This window comes from Mustelus asterias, chromosome 18 (assembly GCF_964213995.1).
Source record: "Mustelus asterias chromosome 18, sMusAst1.hap1.1, whole genome shotgun sequence".
Classification (NCBI taxonomy): domain Eukaryota; kingdom Metazoa; phylum Chordata; class Chondrichthyes; order Carcharhiniformes; family Triakidae; genus Mustelus; species Mustelus asterias.
Window position 1 is genome coordinate 59,183,563 of NC_135818.1, and position 14,746 is coordinate 59,198,308.

The following is a 14,746-nucleotide window of genomic DNA, read 5'->3' on the forward strand; positions in this document are numbered from 1 at the left end:
GGCTCAGCGGGTCAACACATCTGCCTCTGTGCCAGAAGTTCCAGGTTCAAGTCCTACACCTGGACATGTTGGCCATGGAAAGAACGATGCAGCCAAACAGATTGATAATAGACCTGCTATTCCTTTCAACACGCCCATATCAGACATTAAGAGTGGGGCAATTCCTGGTCAGCCATGTTTGATGTGGAGTGGCATCCCTCAGGCTATAACCGCTTGTCTCTCTTTCTGAAGTAGAGAGAGATGCATCTGGTCCCTTGCGGACTGTGGCTCATGGCAGATAGACATGGGGGAAGCACAAGTTCTTCAATAAAAAATTAACATCTTGTGCTATAGAGTGGAGGATCCTTCAGTATTGGCGCCTTAGAATCATAGAAACCCTGCAGGGCAGAAGGAGGCCATTCGGCCCATCAAACCTGCACTGACAACGATCCCACCCAGACCCTATCCCTGTAACCCCATATATCGACCCTGCTAATACCCCTGACACTAATGGACAATTTAGCATGGCCAATCCACCTAACTCGTACATCTTTGGAGCGCTGCTCCTTCATCAGGTGATGAGGTTGATGAGTTGATGAAGGTGATGAATTCACTTACCTGATGAAGGAGCAGCGCTCTGAAAGCTCGTGCTATCAAATATACCTGTTAGACTTTAACCTGGTGTTGTGAGACTACTTACTGTGCCTCCTCCAGTCCAATGCCGGCATCTCCACATCACATCTTTGGAGTGTGGGAGGAAACCGGGGTACCCGGAGGAAACCCACGCAGACACGGAGAAACGTGCAGACTCCGCACAGACAGTGACCCAAGCTGGGAATAGAACCCAGGTCCCTGGCACTGTGAGGCAGCAGTGCTAACCACTGTGCCACCGTGCCACCCTCTGCCAGCATGCCTTCGGTAAGTCAGGAGATATAAATACACCTCAGCAACAACTGTACCCTTTCTATGATGGGTTCTTTGAAATGGCTAAACCCCAAATTGGGATGCTTGTTGATCTCATGAAAAAGAAACAGCCAGAAACACGACATGGACAGCAGCAACTTGCCGACCCCAGACAGGGCTAGAGGCTTTGAATCTTAACTCTCTCATGACCTTTGCAGACTTATCTGGGTTAGATTGGTTGAATTTGGCTGTCTGTCTTCAGACAATCCCACAGCAAGTCATGAAGGGAAATGGCAGCGGGAGGCCATTCTGCTGAATCTGCATCCTGAAAACTGGCTGCAGAAATATTCCTCCACCTCTCGATGGTTATGCAGTCGCTGCCCTGCCCTTTAAGGCTGCTGTAGAATGCTGCAGCTTTGCGGAACATCTTCCAAATATGGTAGGTTCTCCTCAAACATAATTAACCCAAGTCAGGAAAATTGGAAGCAGTCACAGCATGGGTGGCTGGAAATGCCACTTACGGGTACTAATGTCACAAGCTGGTACTGTGCTGATGAGAAATATGCGGGCCTAATTATCTTTACAATAAGACTTGTAATTTTTGAGTACAAAGGATTATTTCACACAAAGCTCTCTTTTTATACTATCCTTTCTGATCTTCCTCAGATTATGATGTGGAGATGCTGGTATTGGACTGGGGTGGCACAGTGAGAAGTCTCACAACACAGGTTAAAGTCCAACAGTTTTGTTTGGAATCACAAACTTTTGGAGCGCTGTTCCTTCATCAGGTGAGTGGAGAGGTAGGTTCCACAAGCACAGCATATATAGGCAAAGACACAATTGCAAGATAATGGTTGGAATGCGAGTCTTTTCAGGTATTTAATTCCAACCATTATCTTGCAATTGTATCTTGGCCGATATGCCGTGTTTGTGAAACCTAGCTCTCCACTCACCTGAGGAAGGTGCAGAGCTCCGAAAGCCCGTGATTCCAAATAAACCTGTCGAACTTAAACCTGGTGTTGTGAGACTTCTTACTGTTCCTCAAATTAGTTATGTTTTCCCCGATGTGTGAACTGAAGGAGGATCCATTGCCACTCCCGTTGAACAAGTAGCCACACGGAGTATTTTACCTCCCATTATCCTTGGCCCAGTCTGCATCCTCCATGGCTTAGGGTCCCCCCTTTTACCTACTGCAGCATATGTGTCTGCCCAGAATATTCAAAAAATCCTTTGGCAGGAGTTAGGATTGAGTCAGTGGCTGGTCCCCAGGACGCACTGTCAAACTGCTTCACCTGAATGATCTCAGCTTACGCCCCTTGGTCAGAGAGTCAGGGTCAATAATTTAAAATTATCACAGAGATTGAGGGAGTGCATGAAATAAATTTAGTTACGCAGAACGGTGGTTAAATCACGCAAAGGTTTGTCACAGAGTTGAGTTGAGGCAGACACACTGCTATGGGAAGAGTAAAGCATTTGAAGCAGGAAAGGATACAGCATCAGGATGGATACCAGGGAAAAAGTTTCAAAGTTTAAGTATTAATGTCACAAGTAGGCTTACATTAACACTGCAATGAAGTTACTGTGAAAATCCCCTAGTTGCCACACTCCGGCGCCTGTTCGGGTACACTGAGGGAAAATTTAGCATGGCCAATGCACCTAACCAGCACATCTTTCGGACTGTGGGAGGAAACCGGAGCAACCGAAGGAAGGCCACGCAGACACTGGGAGAACGTGCAGACTCTGCATAGACAGTGACCCAAGCCGGGAATCGAACCCAGGTCTCTGGAGCTGTGAAGCAGCAGTGCTAACCACTGTGCTACCATGCCGACTGCTTGAGTATCCGAGGAATTACATCTCTTTGAGCAGCCTGGTGTTAGTCTTTTCCAAATGTTACTCCGTGCTATCGACTGGAGTTACAAGATGCTTTTCTCATTGTTCTTTTCCATGATTCAGCCTTTTCTAAAAATAGTGAATTAATTTGGAACACAGTTTTCCTGGAATCTCCGGAGTCTAACCCAGAACCACTCTACGCCTGTGGCCTGATTTAAAAGGCGGGTGGCCTGTTTAAACGTGGGAGTCAGTACAACTGGAATCAGTCACAGAAAAGCACTTCCAAGGTTAGATAGCAAAGCAGGTGCAGAAACCCTGGAGATTCCTTTTCCTGTCACCTTCAATAGTGCAGCATTACATTCGCAATTCCTCCCTGGTATCGAGAAAGCTGACAATCATTTCAATAACTTCATGCATTTTTAATGGTGTGAAATCTGTTTGCTGAGCTGCATTGAGTAACAGTTTGCGGATGTTGGCTAAATGTAAACATGAACATATTGCAGCAGATATCAGAAGAAGTGATGCAACTCTTTTTTATTCTTTCATGGGGTGTGGGCGTTACTGCCAAGGCCAGTGCTTACTGCCCAACCCCAGTTGCCCTTGAGAAGGAAGTGGTGAACCTCTTCAACCTGCAGCCCTTGTGTTGTAGGAACACCCATAGCCCCTGCAAGGGTGTTCCAGGATTTTGACCCAGCGACAGTGATGAACGGTAATATAATTCCAGGTTAGGATGGCGAGTGGCTTGGAGGGGAACTTCCAGGTGGTGGTGTTTCCATGCATCTGCTGCCCTTGTCCTTCTCAGTGGTAGAGGCTCTGGGTTTGGAAGGTGCTGTCAAAGGAGCCTTGATGAGTTACTGTAGTGCATCTTGTAGATGGTACACACTGCTGCCATTGAGCTTCAAACAGGCTGCTTTATCCTAGATGCTACTGAGTTTCTTAAATGTTGTTGGAGCCGTAATCATTCAGGCAAGTGGAGAATACTCCATCGGACTGCCAACAGTCAGTAGAGAGCTGCCCCGGGGAGGTACCGTGTAGATGGTGTAAAGGCTTTGGGAGTCAGGAGGTGAGTTACTCACCCTTAAAATTGCCAGACTCTGACCTGTCGTTGTAGCCACAGTATTTATATGGCTGGTCCAGTTCAGTTTGGGTCAATCAATGGTAACCCCCAGGGTGTCAATAGTGGGGCATTCAGTGATTGCAATGCCATTGGATGTGAAGGAGAGATGGTTAGATTCTCTCTAGTTGGTGATTGCCTGGCACTTGTGTGGCACAAATATTATTTGCCACTTATCAGCCCAAGCCTGAATGTTGTCCAGGTCTCGCTACATACGGACTGCTTGAGAATCTGAGGAGTTATGAACATTGAACTATCATCAGCGAACATCCCCATTTCTAAACTTATGATGGAGGAAGGTCATTTATGAAGTAACTGAAGATAGTTGGGCCAACACACTGTCCTGAGAAACTCCTGCAACGATTATCTGGGACTGAGATGTTTGACCTCCAATGACCACTATTTTCTTTTGTGCTAGGTATGACTCCAACCAGCGGAGAGTTTTCCCCCCAGTTCCCATTGACTCCAATTCTGCTGGGCCTTTCTGATGTCACAGTGGTCAAATGTATGTTGATGTCAAGGGCAGTCACTGACCTCATCACAGCCCTGGTCAAACATGGACTAAAGAGCTGAACTCAAGAGGTGAGGTGAGAGTGGCCCATAGCCCTTACAACATCCAGTGCCTTCAGCCACTTCTTGATAGCACCCGTGGAGTGAATCAAATTGGCTGAAGACTGGCATCTGTTATGCTGGGGGCCTGCAGAGGAGACCAAAATGGATCATCCACCTGGCACTTCTGGCTGGAGGTGGTTGCATATGCTTTAGCCTTGTCTTTTGCACTGATTTGCTGGCCTCCCAGTAATGAGGATGGGAATATTTATCTTCCTGGTAATTGTTTAATTGTCCACCACCATACATAAGTGGATATGGCAGGACTCCAGAAATCTGATGTGATCTATTAGTTGTGGGATCGTTTGGTGCTGTCTATCACATGCTGCTTTCACTCACTGGTTAGCATGCATCTAGTCTGTGTTGGAGCTTTAACAGGTTGACACCTCATTTTTAGTTATACTTGGTGCTGCTCCTGGCTTATCCTCCTGCACTCTTCATCCAACCAGGGTCGATCCCCTGGCTTTGATGAAACTGGTTGAGTGAGGGATATGTCAGACCATGGGGTTACAAATTATAGATGGATATAATTCTGCTGCTGCTGATGGCCCACAGTGCCTTATGGATGCCCAGTTTTGAGACACTAGATCTGTTGTGAATCTAACTCTAATGCATCTAAGCGGTTAGCACTGCTGCTTCAAAGCGCCAGGGACCCACGTTGAATTCCCGCCTTGGGTCACTGTCTGTGTCGAGTTTGCACATTCTCCCCGTGTCTGTGTGGGTTTCCTCTGGGTGCTCCGGTTTCCTCCCACAGTTCAAAGATGTGCGGGTTGGGTGGATTGGCCATGCTAAATTGCTCCTGAGAGTCAGGGGGTCTAGCTAGGGTAAATGCATGGGGTTATGGGGATAGGGCCTGCGTGGGATTGTGGTCAGTGCAGAATTGATGGGCCGAATGGTCTCCTTCTGCACTGTAGGGATTCCACGATCTATGAACTCAGTTAGCATTATGATCGTGCCACACAACGTAATGGAGGATACGTTCAGTGTGAAGGTGGGACTTCATCTCCACAAGGTCTGTGGGCTGGTTGGTCTTATCTATCTTGTCATGGATACATTCATCTGCAACACGCATGTTGCTGGGATGAGGTCAAGTAGGTTTTTCTCTCTTGTTGGTTCCTTCACTATCTGCCACAGAACCAGTTTGGCAGCTATGCCCATTAGGACTTGGCTAGCTTGCTCCATCATGGTGTTACTGAGCCTCTCTTGGTGATGGGCATTATTCCCCACCCAGAGTACTGATTTGCTGAGCGACATAGAAGAAGCAGGAGGAGGTTTCCTTGCTCATGTTGCCATGGGGTCCAGAGTCAATGCTGATGACTCCCCAGGGCAACTCTCTCCTTACTGTGCCATCACCTCTGGTGGGTCTGTCCTGCTGGTGGGACAGGATATACCCATGGATGGTGACGGTGGTGGCTGGAAAATTGTCTGTAACGTATTGTTCGGTGAGTATGACTATTTCAGGCTGTTGTTTGACCAGTCTGTGGGACAATCCTCCCAATTTTGGCACAAGTCCCCAGATGTTAGGTTGATTGGCCATGATAAATTGCCCCTTAGTGTCAGGGGGATTAGCAAGGTAAATATGTCGGGTTATAGGGTTGGGACCTGGGTGGGATTGTTGTCGGTGCAAGCTTGATGGGCCAAATGGCCTCCTTCTCTACTGTAGGATTCTATGATTCTATGTTAGTAGGGATTACTTTGCAGGACTGACAGATCTGGCTGTGCTATTGTCTCCTCTGGTGCCTTGGTCGATATCGGGTTGTCCGTCCTGTTTCATTTGTTTTTGACTTTATAGCAGTTTGTTAGAACTGAGTGGCTGTCTCGGTCATTGCTGAGGGTCTGGAGTCACATGTAGGTCAGACCAGGTAAGGATGGCAGATGTCCTTCCATAAAGTGAACCAGATGGGTTTTTACTACAATCAGTGAGAGTTTCACAGTCACCATTACTAAGACAAGTTTTCAATTCCAGACTTTTTTTGAATTAGCCGATGAGTTTAAATTCAACCGGCTGCTGCTTTGAACCTTTGTCCCCAGGGTCTCTGGACTACTAGTCCAGTGACATTACCACGATGCCACCATCTCCCTAAATGTACTGCATATACTGGGAGACCTGCTGTCAAATCCTAGCTGTGACTCAGATTGTGTCCTCTCAGATGGCATGTGCCAATCTTAGCCAAGCCATTATTGTAGCACTGAGGGAAACTGGGAGGGGATTGGGTTCCAGATTGAGGAGGCTCTCGGTATTTCTGACCAGCTAAGCTCACAGTGGTGAAGTTGGCCAGATGTCCATTATCATCATCTGGGTGGAGTCTTCGATGTGATGCCTGCTGAAGCCAGGAAGCTGGGGAGAATGTAGTAAGTTGTAAAATACCAAAGCACCATCAGGCAGAACTCTCTGTGTGATTGAAACCCGCGAACAATATGATCTGGTTCTGAAGCCAGCAATGCTCCTGCTGCCAAGCTGCTTCCCACTCTCTCGTGTTAATGGAATATCTTTCAGAGCAGGAAAATAAGATGTACAGTTAATCGCATAAACCGATACAGATGTGAGACAACATTTATTTTAAATCATCTAAATCCAGTTTAAGTCCTATCAGCAGAAGAACAATGTGATACTCGAATGTTGATGTGTTTTAGCTGAAGTTATGGAAATTGAGCAAGATCTACCTGAGGACATTTCAGCGCAAGTGGCCATTTAGATAGAGGCAATAGAATTGCAAAGGGGATTCACTGCGTATTTGAAAAAGGGGAATATATCAGAGTTGTAATGTGACCTGGAGGGGTGGAAGTGGGAGGAAGTGAGGATGACCCTCACACTCTCATCTCCACTCACCTCGCAATTGGGCACCAGGAGATGGCGCCGCTGACTGACCCGCATGATTGGGGAGAGCCATAGCCTGAAAGAAGATGCTCGCAGCACTCAATAGCTCCGTGAAGCAGGAGGACTCATTCTGCTGGTTAAATATTATTGGCCTGTGCACAGAAGATTGTATGAGGAAATGCCGCAGCTACCTTAAACTAGCTAACTAATTAAAGCACCACACATGCATTTGACCAGCCATTGGAGGCTGTGACAGCCAAGGCCACTGAAATTCAGAGCATTGTGGGAGGAGCGTTTAGTTGATGTTCCTTTTAGATCAGTTATTACAGTAAAAGTCTTACGAACTTGAAATCTTGTGCAATTCCTTTAAGTTGGTCATTGGGGATTTAAATATCTTTTAAAAAAGTTATTGGTGTCTATGAGGATTGGAACAGAAAGATCTGGCAGAGGTCCCAGAGGGTATCTCTGGCCTGGTTCATTCAGTAACAGAGGCCATTCATACTGCGATCTCGTGCTCATCTGCACATGTGGCTTCCTCCATTGAGAGGCTGGTGACAGTGATGGACAGTCAGATCTGGCAGAGCATTCCGTGGCTGTTGGAGGTGCATGCAGACCTCCATACCACTGCCTTATTACTGGCAAGGCAATAGGTAGATAAGGTGCCTGGAATCTCCACGAGGTCCTCTGCCCTCTCAGATCAGCAGGGAGTTAGAGTTTGTCTTCTGACAGTGAATGAAGTGGCTGCTGTTTCTGTTTCTGGGGTGTTCCTCTCTGGGATCTCCTCCTCTGGACTGTAGCTGCTCAGTTCCTCTGCCAGTGACACCAGTGCTTGAGAGAACCGCAGTGACAGAGGAGGTTCCTGAACCAGTGCAGCAGCCCCTCAGCATTGCCCCCGGGAGGAGGTTCCTGAACCAGTGCAGCAGCTCCTCAGCCTTTACCTTCCCACCCAACCAGGCAACCAGAGTGAGACTGTCCAGAGCAGCACAGTTAACAGCCTCCCTCAACCACAGCTACTGGCCAAGGGGGAGCACCAAGCAGGGCCCCGCTTAAAAGAATCAAGAAAGTTCTATAACTGCAACACATTTTGTTTTGTGGAGAATGTTCCAACCTCACTTTATTAAATGTCAATATTTGCTTATGACAGTCTCGGTGCAGTGATCATGACCATAATGAGATGCGTGGGTGGGATGTGGCGAGCCGGGGGCTGTTCAGGTTTGACCGTCGTGTATGTGCTAATCAGATGGAGCAGTGCAGAAACACAAGGCGCTGATGGGCAAGTGGATCTGGGTTTTCAGCGGGAATGAGTGAGCTTTGAATGTGGATCCTGATTAGACTAGCTGGCTGAAGTGGTGAAGTTGAAGAGAAATGCCCAAAGTATAAGAGCTCCTTGAGCTTCCCTCAGGCCTATAGGAGCGCTCCGAGTTTTGCCCTGGGCTGGGCAGGATTCACCCTCCTTGTGTGAGGAAGCCTGGCACTCCACCATGCCTTTAGCAATGAGAGCTTCTCCTCACAGCGAGAGCAGGCTGTGTAAAGTGCAGCAAACCACCACTGTCTGGGAGACCCTTACTGGGACATAGTGAAGTGAGCCTGACTCTTAATTTTAGGAGAACAATGGCCTACTTGCTGGTCGTTCTGGTTCGCAGTGTGCTTTGTGTTATAGCAGTCATAGAATCATAGAATCCTACAGCGCAGAAGGAGGCCATTTGGCCCATCGAGTCTGCACCGGCCACAATCCCACCCAGGCCCTATTCCATAACCCCCATGCATTTACCCTAACCAGTCCCCCTGACACTAAGGGGCAATTTAGCATGGCCAATCCACCTAACCCCCACATCTTTGGACTGTGGGAGGAAACCGGAGCACCCGGAGGAAACCCACGCCTCAGTCCTTATGTTCCCTACCATATCAGCCAAGTGGGTAATCTTTGTCGGTAAATATCCAACCTTCTAGATGCATTGGGTGGGGGTTGGGGAGAGGGGCGCTGCTGGGGAGGGTGGGGTCAGGGAGGGGGGAATGGTGCGATTGGAGGGGTTGAAAAGCTGCAGCAGCTGGGAGTGCTGGAGAATGTAAGCATCACGGATGCTCCTGGAACAAGGGGCACACAGCTGCTGGCAGTGGTCACAGACCAGTTGGACATTGAGGGAATGAAATTTCTCCTAGACTGCTGGCTGGCCCATAGGAGACACGATGGCCACACTTGTGCAGCCTATAAGACCCTGCAACTGGAGGAATCCAGCAATGACACCAAAGCCTCTGGCTCTCTCAGCCTAACTGCCTCTTTGGTTCTGAACTTGCTGTATTCTTTCGTCTTCCTGAAGAGTGCATCTGTCACTACCATGGTGCAGTGATGTGCAGCCAATTGGGAGGTGGGCCGAGAATGAGCCTGAAACAGAGAAATTCTGTGACCTTCGGAGCCACTGGCATTGAATGTCCAACAGTGCGAATCCACCTCACCTCCTCTGTGTTTATAGTGTACCGAGCTGTGATAGCCTCAATCCCCTCTGGCCTGCTGTCACTTCCCCATCATGAGGCTGTCCCTGCAGTTGGCCAGCAGGCCGAGGTTGCCCATGGCCACTTGCCTGCCCTCTTTCCTTCTCCGGTTCACCTCCTGGCTGGAAGAGGCTCCACCGGAATAGACAATGCCAACGCAATCTGCATGCTGACTATCCAACAGGGGCAACTTTCCAGTGGTAATGAGTAGCCAGGAAATCTCATTCACTTGTTAGAAACTTGTTCAAAAATGGCCCGACCAAGAAGACCACTGGCTCGAGTGGGCCTGAATCAGCCACACATCTCTGCCATTCTCCCAGTCTGTTTAGTGAATGAACCGCAAACTCTGTCACCCGAGTGACAGATCCCTGCAGCTGATGCATCATTGCTTAAAGCCGCTGAGACTCTGCCCCCAACCCCCACCCTCGTGTGGCCTGCATGCGCACCCCATAAAATACAAATCAATTGCTTTTTCAACTACCCTAATTGACCAATTAGTTGATTATTTTTTTTATTTACTCATTCGTGCCACATGGCCATTGCTGGCTGGCCAACATTTATTGCCCATCCCTAGTTGCCCGAGGACAGTTGAGAGTCAGCCACATTGCCGTGGCTCTGGAGTCACATTTAGAGCAGACCAGGTAAGGACAGCAGATTTCCTTCCCTAACGGTCATTAATGAACCAAAAGGGTTTTTCCGACAATCGACAATGGTTTCATGGTTATCAGTAAACTCTTAATTCCAGATTTTTTTTGATTGAATTCAAGTTCCACCATCTGCCATGGGGTGGATTTGAATCCAGAACCCCAGAACATTATCTGGGATCCTGGATTAATAGTTTAGCGATAATACCACTAGGCCATCGCCTCCCCATTTTCCACAATTGTTGAATGGAGTCCTCACTTGGCCCACCATCTACTCTATGTACAATGGCGCCCAGGCATTATGGTGTCTGTACTGGAGAGTGGTATAATTGGCTTCAGTGGCAATGGGACAAGGAGGGACAACAAAGCCGCTGGAGCTCCGACTGCTGATCAAATAGGCAGACATCAGGTTAGGAGAGAATCAGGCTAAGCTGTGATGGCCACTTCAGTCAAAGGGCCCAACAGCAATCAATATCTAGGTTCACATTTGGAAAATGGTTATTTGACTGAGGTACTGACAGGGCTAAAAGCACTTGTGGATCCTTGTTTATTAGAAATCACTCCCCTGCACATGGAGAGGAGTGAGGCTTGGAGGGATGTAGGAATATTACAAAAGTCCTTTAAAGCATTGTATCCAATAATTGAGATCTGGCAATTTCTTGCTTGATTGGTTTTAGCAGCAACCCTGATATATCAATGAGAAAATTAGTCACATTTTCACCAATTCCCGAACGCTGCCTTATGACATACTTGTCCCAGTGGAAGGCAAGTAGAAGACTAATAGATTCTCTTCAATCCAGTCTTAACAATAGATGTGAACATTGTAGGTATTTTGTTTCATTACTGACAATTGACTATTTAGGGATTTATGAAGGAAGTCTATTGTGTAAGACAACCTGACTAACCGCAGTGTTAATTGTCCAAGTATGAACCATTCACTGAATCTGAACCATCTTAGCCTTCTGTGTAGGGGGAATATTTCTCCCTGTTCTTTTTATTCTTTGAATGACGCAGTATAATGGACAATAGGAGATCTTTGAAAATCCTAACTCAACACATATTTTTGGGGGCACATTCATGGCAGAAATGTTTAGTAACTGAGGGAGGGGTCGGCCTCTGACCTTTTGTGTAGTACGACACTCAGAGAATCTCGTTCATTTAAAAATGCATGCATTTGGGAATGGAAAAAGCATCTCATCCCCAGACTTATCTCAATTTGTGTGCTAACTTTTTAAATCCGCAAGATATTGGCCAACAGTTTTTTATTGGCCAAAGCAAGAGAGTTATTTTACTGTTGAGGACACTTTGGATAGAGGGACGTTGCTTCTATATTTTAGAAAGTTATCATTTATCTTGAATAAAATATACTGGCAACTGTTACAATGCAATAATACGTTAAAGGATTTAAATGACATTCGACTGAAGATTTACCAACGTTATATGACCCCGGATGTTTCACTCTTGTTTGTGTCATTTTTTGTCCTAGAACAGTAACTAATAGTGAGTAAATTATTCAGTTCAAACCACACCATTAGCATCTGATTAGAACTCTATGTATTAGTGCTTATAGAAATACATCATCCTCTGTTTTGTCTGATGAAACAGCAAAACTCATCAGTCCTGAGGAAGTGTCTTCAACCTGAGATGTCTGACCTGGTAAAGACATCTTTTGCCTTTCTGTTACCAGCATCCTGGGATTGGGATCATTGCAAACATGAGAGCAGGATCTAAAATATATCTCCTTTAATGCACAGGTGCCCACCCAGTCTCCAGATCTGTTGTAGCTACCACTATTAAAATATCTTATAGCACAGAAGGTGGTCATTTGGCCCATTATGCCGGTATCTACTCCTTGAAAGGACTTGTCCAATCAGTCCCACTGACCTGTTCATCCACAAATTTTCCTTTCCAAGTATATATCGAATTCTCATTTGGAAGTTACGATTGGATCTGCTTCCCTTTCAGGCAGTGCGTTCTAGATCAGAACAATCACTCATATGTCAGGAAAAAAAAAACCTCCTCCTGTACCCTCTGGTTCTTTTGCAAATGATCCTAAGTGTGTGTTCTCCAGTTATGTGGCACTTCATCAAATGCTTCTGAAAGTTGATGTACAGGACATCAGTTGTACTATCTTCATCAACTCTCTCCATTACTTCATCAAAGAACTAAATCCAGTTTGTCAGAATTGACTGATCTTTAACAGTTCCATGCTGGCTGCCCTGTATTAATCCATGGTTTCCCCAGTGCCAAAACAATTTGGCCCAGATTATGGTATGTCAAAGAATCCCTACCACCAGCTATGACTATCACATTATATTCTGCACCCTCTCCTTTCCTTCTCTGCTATGTACTCTATGAACGGTATGCTTTGTTTGTATGGCGCACAAGAAACAATACTTTTCACTGTATCCCAATAGATGCAACAGTAATAAATCAAATCAAAAATCAGTGACGTTAGACTGGTTGACTTGTAGTTGTTGGGTTTAACCCGCTTCCTTTTTTTGAACGAGGGTGTAACATTTGCAGCTCTCCAGCCATCTGGTATCACTCCCATAACTCAGGAGGATTCAAGTGTAGCAGCCGCAGCCTCTGCTACTCCCACCCTTATTTCCTCTTGCATCCTATCATGACTGGGTGGCTTTTCTGCTTTGAGTGCTGCCAAAACACCTCATGTTAATGTCTCTTATTCAAATTCTCAGTACCTGATTCCTTTACTGTGCGGAACTGCCTTCTTCTGTGAATGTAACTCACTTAGTACCTAAGATATGCCCTCTGTTTTTACAAGAAGATTTTATTTGCAGTTGTGAATTGGCTCCATCCTTTCTTTGACGATTCTTTTATGCTTCATAAGTTTACAATGTTTTTTTTATTCCTTTATATGTTGACTGCTACTCTTTTCACAAACACTAGCTTTGTCCTTCATTTCCTTCTCCTCTGCCATTTATACAAATCTAATATGTGGCACTTCATTAAATGCCATTTGAAAGTTCATATACACAACACAAGCCTTTCTCAAAATTCTCCCTTTTATTTAATCAGTCAGGCTTGACAGACGTGATATGCCTTCGTTACAAAGTTTAGAAGATGGTTATGTTTTTAAATTGTCTCTTTAATTTAAGGTAAAATGAGGAAAGAAGGAGCCATGTTACCTGCTCTGAATTCTGCCCAGCAACAAGCCTTGGTGGCATGGTTGCTATGGGGGCAAGAGTGGCTGCAGTCAAGAGAGTTGCTAAGAATGTGCAAGTTGTTCACAGGTCTGGACAAGGGCAGGAGCATCTATGCTAGCCTCTAAGTCTCGGAGGGTGATGTCAGGAAGGTCATTCTTTATAAACAGTTATATTTTAACTGTTTGTTTAATTCCAAGGTAAATGGATTGGCGGTCCAGAAGATAGCTAATTAGAATTTCTACCTGGATACAGGGTCTATGTGATCCACATTACCATAGAGATGTGCTATGAGATAGGAAAAGCCAGTAGAAAGAAATAGTACCAGATTATAATTGTAGTGAGGGATCTTCAGCTATGTGGAAAGTTAAATAGGGCATTTCTTTCCTGTAATTTGTAATATAAGTTGCCTGCAAAATAGTTTTTGGTCAATGTTGCTTTTAGTTTGTTTGTTACAGTGAAAGCATTAAAATAAAATATCACTGAACCTCACAGGGATGAGTCAGTTTGTTGCTACCTGAGACATAGAGAGCAGGAGATGGAGGCAGATCGTCTTGCACCAGTGGCAAAGAAAATGCTAATCCGATTGTTCAATGTACAGAATATGGATGGGAGCTCATGCTCAGATTGAAGAGTGAGTTTGTGAGGATTTGAAGGAGACCGGGAGATTAACCCAGCCAGGACTCGAGAAAAGGGATGTCCAGTGCAATCCCTACAGTGAAAGTCAGTTTGGGGAAGTTACTTGCCTGGGAAAGGAAGCAGGTTATCTGGAGCAGAGAATAGTTTTGTACTGGTTCTGGAAAACAAAAGGGACAGTGTAAATTATAACCATAATGGGAGATCACTACCTGTGCTGAAAGTTAAATGGGGAATTTACTTTCTGTCATTTGAAAAATAGATTGCACAATTGTTTTTTCAGTCAACATTGCTTTTAGTTTGTTTGTTACAGTAAAAGCGTTAAAATTTGAATTCTGGGGAAGGTGCAGTTTAAACTAGGCTGGCTCACTCCACAACGGCCATCGGCCAGTGATTTACCTGACACAGGCCTTCCACTCCATACGGGGAGTAGACTACCAAGAGCTGCTGACCAGTGGAATTGCTGGCAGCTTTCCGGTCCGAACATTGCCACTGGAAGCAGTGGCCACTGTCATAGAGTCATAGAGGTTTACAGCATGGAAACAGGCCCTTTGGCCCA

The 14,746-nt window shown here is 46.0% G+C and overlaps 1 protein-coding gene across 2 annotated transcripts in view; it reads left to right on the top strand.

Moving 5' to 3' along the window:
- eml1 (EMAP like 1) overlaps positions 1–14,746 on the top strand; it is a 218,787-nt gene that overhangs the window by 932 nt on the left and 203,109 nt on the right. The window lies entirely within an intron of this gene.